Below are 7,072 nucleotides of genomic sequence, written 5' to 3'. Positions count from 1 at the left end.
GATGTATTGAGGTAATATGCAGTTAAAAATGAGTTACTTATATATATATATATCTGAAGGCCTCATCAGAGATTTTATTGTACAATTATAAAGATATAAAAAGCAAATATAAATATGAAACAAAATACACAGACACAAGAATATATATATATATATATATATATATATATATATATATATATATATACATAAGTGTATATACATATATATACATATATATATACATATATAAGTATATATATAATAATATACATACACATAAGGTATCTTTATCCTTTTACATCATACAAAAGATATATGCATGTACATACGTAGATTTCACAGATCAAGAGGTAAGAGACAGGCCGTTAGGGGCTATGCTTACGTTATTATTAATATAGTATTACAGTGGTTTAAAATCTTACGGGGGGTAGGGGAGAGATTATTTACAATCTCAAGCTAAATCCAATTGGTTGACACATTAGAATTCCATTGTCTTAGTTACGGTTGGTTGATTACATATATGCGCATACACACACACATACACATAGATATGCATATGTACATAAATACACACATACATACGTACATATCTATATACACATATACATATATATACATACATATACATACTAATAACTAAAATAATAATATTATTATCAACCATTTAAAGTGAAAACTATGCTAATTCTTATATATATATATGTACATATATATATATATATATATATATATATATATATATATATATATATTTATTAGCTTGGTGATAACTATTAATATCCAGTACCACTGCCGTAGTCTCCTCTAGAGAGACTTAGAAATATTAATATTTCTATCATGCATATATATATATATATATATATATATGAAAACCAGTGGATGTATTCAACTGAATTTAGGTAAATAATCCTTCGAACAGTCAGTAGCGACGCATGATGGGTTTGGCTGCTCTGCATTGATAAGGGGCAAATACCCTGAAACTAGTCTGCAAATGCCTGACCAGCAAGGGGAAGCGGCTGACCTCCCCTGTTTGAAGGTTATAATGGACACAGGTTTGTGTGTCACATAGCTAGCTAGAGGTGATTGCCTCTTGGAGCTAATCAACAGCAGCATTCGTCCTATATTTCTGGACTGCCATATTAGCTTGGCAATAACTATTAATATATGTATATATGTGCATATATATATATATAGAGAGAGAGAGGGCGAGGAGAGGGAGAGAGAGAGAGGGAGAGGTTTGCTGATACAAACATGAAAAATATAACTCAAAACATGAGTATATATCTTTATTCATACTTAACAGAAGCAACAGAGTGAGACAATGGCTGAGAGTTTCATGTATTACCACTTATCAAATTAGTTATGTATATATATATATATTTATAGAAGGTTGATTCTTATGGTCAGTCAAAGAAGGACCATTAGTTTCGCACCTATAAAATGCTTGGCTGTTTGGGTGACTCATAACATTTAAATGACTGGTGGCACCTAACCTCTGCAATTGGAGTATATATATATATGTCATCAAATACCAACCAATAACCTCCCTTTCATCACCACTAAAATGACCCAATTTTAATTGTTCTTTTAATCATTAATTTAATAGCCTTCGTAAATACTAAACAAGTTTTAGTGTGAAAGGTTGGTAGACTTCTAAGTCATCAACTCTAGTGGGAAAATATTAACACTATCATTTCTATAACTTTTATTCTCAATAACCTTTAAATTCAGATACTCTCTATACTCTTTTACTTGTTTCAGTCATTTGACTGCGGCCATGCTGGAGCACTGCCTTTAGTCGAGCAAATCGACCCCGGGACTTATTCTTTGTAAGCCCAGTACTTATTCTATCGGTCTCTTTTGCCAAACCGCTAAGTGATGGGGACGTAAACACACCAGCATCAGTTGTCAAGCAATGCCAGGGGGACAAACACAGACACACAAACATACACACACATACATATATATATACATATATACGACAGGCTTCTTTCAGTTTCCGTCTACCAAATCCACTCACAAGGCATTGATCGGCCCGGGGCTATAGCAGAAGACACTTGCCCAAGATGTCACGCAGTGGGACTGAACCCAGAACCATGTGGTTGGTTAGCAAGCTACTTACCACACAGCCATATCTCGGCTCAAACAAAACTTTATTAATCAAAATAAACACCATCAGAATCAACACACTTTTGCCGACGCAAAACAAGTTTATTTATGCCAGTAGTGTTCTGATGGAATGAAGTCATTGAAGGTGTGTTTGGCATCGTCTTGGTTTTTGAAGCATTTCTCATGCGGGAAGTTGTCGAGATGCTTGAAAAAGTGGTAGTCAATAGGCGAGACGTCTGGTGAGTATGGTGGATGAGGCAGAGTTTCGTAGCCCAATTCGTTCAACTTCTGCAGGGTCAGTTGTGCAATGTGCGGCCAAGCATTGCCATGGAAAAGAATTGGTCCTTTTCTATTGACCAATGCTGGCTGTTGTTGTCGGAGTTTCTTATGCCTTTCATCCATTTACTGACAGAACTTCTCCACCATAATGGTTTTCCCTGGATCCAAGAAGCTGTGATGGATGAGACTGGCCACAGTCCACCAAACAGTCACCATGACCCTCTTTTGGAGCAACTTTGGCTTCGGGAAGTGCCGTGGAGCTTTGTCGGCGTCCAACCACTGAGCTGAGCATTGCCAGTTGTCGTAAAGAATCCACTTTTCATCGCTAGTCACAATCTGGTTGAGAAATGGGTTGTTCTTGTTGTGTAAAAGAAGGGAAGATGACACTTCAAAACAGTGTTTTTTTGGTTGTTGTTCAATTTGTGCAGCACCCATTTCTCAAATATTTTTGCTTTTCCAATCTCTTTCAAGTGGTTGAAAATTTTCGTATTTGTTATGTCTAATTCAGAAGCAAGCTTGCAAACAGTTGTGCATGGATTGGCTTCAACTAAGACTCTTAGTTGATCGTTGTCAACATCCGATGACTGACCACTACACTTATTATCTTCAAGGCTCTCGTCACCTGTACAAAATTTCTTGAACCACCATTAGTGGTTTCTGGGCCAAATGCATCGTTGATATCACAAACTGTTTCAGCAACTTTTCGGCCTAGCTTGAACTGGAATAAGAAAACTGTGCGAATTTGCTTTTTGTCCATGTTGTATTCAACGTTCTGGAAAAAATGGCCTAATTATTCAAAACGATTAGATAGAGTGAAAAACAGGCTTTAAAATGATATATAAAGTCAAATTAATTTAACGGAAATTAATTTGAAAATATGTCATTTAAAACCAAAATTTAAAATTCCGCAAGTACTTTCTTGACATTCTAATATTTCATTCAGTGTAACTAACCTCCAGTGAAGGCGCATGGCTCAGTGGTTAGAGCATTGAGCTTATGATTGTGAGGTTGTGAGCTCAAATCCCGGACTGGGCTACATGTTGTGTTCTTGAGCAAGACACTTTATTTCACGTTGCTCCAGTTCACTCAACTGTAGAAATGAGTTGCGATGTCACAGGTTCCAAGCTGTATTGGCCTTTGCTTTTCCCTTGGATAACACTGGTGGCGTGGAGAGGGGAGGCTGGTATACATGGGCGACTGCTGGTCTTCCATAAACAACCTTGCCTGGACTTGTGCCTGGGAGGGTAACTTTCTAGGTGCAATCGTTACTATCAGTCTCTTTTGTCAAACCGTTAAGTTATGGCGACGTAAACACATCAACATTGGATGTCAAGTGATGGTGGAGGGACAAACACAGACACACAAATACATGTATATATATACATATATATATATGACGGGCTTCTTTCAGTTTCCATCCACCAAATCTACTCACAAGGCTTTGGTTGAACAGAGACTATATTAGAAGACACTTGCCTAAGGTGTCACGCAGTGGGACTGAACCTGGAACCATGTGATTGAGAAGAAAGCTTCTTATTTCTTTATTGCCCACAAGGGGCCAAACATAGAGGGGACAAACAAAGACAGACAAAGGGATTAAGTCGATTACATTGACCCAGTGCATAACTGGTACTTAATTTATTGACCCCAAAAGGATAAAAGGCAAAGTCGACCTCGGCGGAATTTGAACTCAGAACGCAGCGGCAGACGAAATACCACAAAGCATTTCGCCCAGCTTGCTAACGTTTCTGCCAGCTCACCTGTGTGGTAAGCAAGTTTCTTACCACACAGCCACACCTATACCTATTATGATAATGTTATGATGATCATGTTTTTTTTTGTTTGTTTTTAGGCATAATGTATCAAGAAATGTAAACATCATATCAACGTTTCGCTCAAGTGGTGACAAGTGAAGCTGAGGAACATTAACATTAACATACATTTGCTCAGATACACACACACTCAACACACACACTCATATACATAGGCACATACAAACACTGGGTTGCCTATGGGTATATTTATAAATATATTAAACATACTGAAGTGTATTTACATCACGTACCTGCATTGGCAAGCCGACAAATTCCCATCCTTACAAAACATGTTTACTTTTGGTTATGGTAAATGTGTTTTACTCAAACTTTCATCCTGAATTGTTCATACCAAGTATGATATCCTATAAACACTTTCAGGGAAGATTTTGTACTATTTGTTTAAAATAATTTTCTCAGCTTTGATTATTGACATGAACAGCTCTTGTTGAATGAATAGATTTTATAAGCAATATAAAAAAGGAATTTGTGTAGCCCACAAGGGGCCAAACATAGAGGGGACAAACAAGGACAGACAAAGGGATTAAGTCGATTACATCGACCCAGTGCATAACTGGTACTTAATTTATTGACCCCCAAAAGGATGAAAGGCAAAGTCGACCTCGGCGGAATTTGAACTCAAAACGCAGCGGCAGACGAAATACCACAAAGCATTTCGCATATTACTTTTAAGTTAGGTCTATATTTCACGGCCTAGTGGTTAAGGTGTTGGACTGACAGTCATAATTCAATTCTTGGACTGGGTTGCATGTTGTCTCTTTGGGAAAAATACATTATTTCATGTTGCTCCAGTCTGCTGAGCTGAAATTGATACCAGCCAAGTTCTGGTATGGTCCTCTATCTTTCAAATGGTCCTCTATCCCTCAAATCCTGGATACTCCCCTGGATCAAAGATGAGAAGAGTCTGTGTTTGCAACTATGTAGGTCCTAAAGCAACTAATGTTACACAGTCATACTCTTTTGCAAGTAACACCTTTTTTTTTTTGGTGATGTTAGAAGGTTGTAGAATATTTTATATTATTCTATACAAATGGTAAAATAGTTAAAATAACTATTTAAGCTTAAAAAAATCTAATTTCAGTCAACAACCAATGTACAATCTTGTACACTTATTTATTAATTGTTTCTTCTTTATAGCAAGTACAGTGAAGGCTGTGCTTTGATGATGAGATCACAATAAGACTGTAACATGTGTACAGTTGTCTTTTGTACTTATTAGAAATAATTCAAATAGTATTGTTCATTAATGGAGGCACATGGCCTAGTGGTTATAGCAGTGGAATCATAGTCAAGGGATCGCGGGTTCAAATCTCAGACTGGGTGATGTGTATGATTATGAGCGAAAACACCTAAGCTCCACGCGGCTCCGGCAGAAGGTAATGACGAACCTCTGCTGACTCTTTCGCCACAACTTTCTCTCACTCTTTCCTCCTGCATCTTGCAGCTCACCTGCAACAGACCAGTGGGGAACCTATATGCCAAGGAAACCAGGAAACCAGGAAACCAGCCCTATGAGCCAGGCATGGCTCGAGAAGGAACAAACAACAAACAACAAAAACATTGATCATTAACTTAGGTTTGTTTGTACTTTTTTTTCATCACTGAGTCTTCTATGCTTGAGAAAACTCATCAAACCAAGTGAACTCATAGTCATGGCCATTTCCAGTGTCATGTAAATTGCACCTGTATTGGTGGCACTTAAAAGGCAGCCATGGCACTCTTGGAATGGTTGGCGTTTGTAAGAGCATTCAGCTGTAGAAACCATGCCAAGTCAGATTGGAACCTGGTGCAACTCTCCAGCTTACCAGTTCCAGACAAACTGTCCAACCCATGCCAGCATGGAAAGTGGACATTAAATGATAATGATGATAATAAGGATGTTATTATTTCTAGTTAACTCTTTTAATTCTCCTTGAATCAAATATAGTAACACAAATTTTAAAATAAATATTTTACTCATTAGATCTGGGAGGAAGAGGCATTGCCCAAGATTTTTGCAGGCTCTCCAAGGCTGGTGAGCTCATTATCATTAATGTTCCTTTTAAACTGTTGCAGGTCAACAGATGTAGCAAAAACATGAATAGAAAAAAGATTTCAGGGGAACAATGCTCCGGGGAAGAAAGGATTGGGAATAATGGTTAGTGATGAGAGGTGAAAAGACAAAGGAGTTGGTATATCTAAATCAGTGGTTTTCAACCAGGGTTCCGCCAGTACAGTCCAGGGGTTCCGCAAGAAGTTACAAAACTGTTAAAATCGGCAGTAATTTTTAATTCTCCTGTGCAGATATGTATGCATAAGACTATTAAATTATTGCACAGGAGTTCCTCGAGCCAGTGGAGTGTTTCCTTGGGGTTCCGCTCCAGCAAAAAGTTTGAAAAGCACTGGTCTAAATGATAAAAGTACAAGACCAGCCCTTTAGCTCTGAGGAATGGAGGAGGCCATTATAGTAGTGATAAAAATGACAATGAGGTGAAGCAGCAAACCTGTAGACTATTTAATGTCTGTTTCACATTGAACTGTAATTAGTTGAGTAGCTCTTCTGTGAATGTGGTCCATGATCTGTGTGTGCGTGCATAGCAGCAGCACTGTTCCAGATGGTTGGGAAAATATTCCATTAGGTGTAAATATTATTATTTTTCATTTTTGGCTCCCAGCATTAAGTATATTAACATCCACAACAGGCAGTTTATCAATTTATCCACATATTTATTACTAATTAGCTTTCTAATGCTCTGCTGTATTAAATATGTTAACACTTACTTACCTGTCTATCTAACAGTCTGTCTGCCTGACTACCCATCAGTCAGCCTGTCTGTCTGTCTGTCTGTCTCTCTGTTTGTCTAGATATCTGCCTGCCTGTCTGCCTG

Source organism: Octopus sinensis, linkage group LG8, assembly GCF_006345805.1.
Source record: "Octopus sinensis linkage group LG8, ASM634580v1, whole genome shotgun sequence".
NCBI classification, from domain to species: Eukaryota; Metazoa; Mollusca; class Cephalopoda; order Octopoda; family Octopodidae; genus Octopus; species Octopus sinensis.
This window is presented reverse-complemented; position numbering follows the sequence as displayed.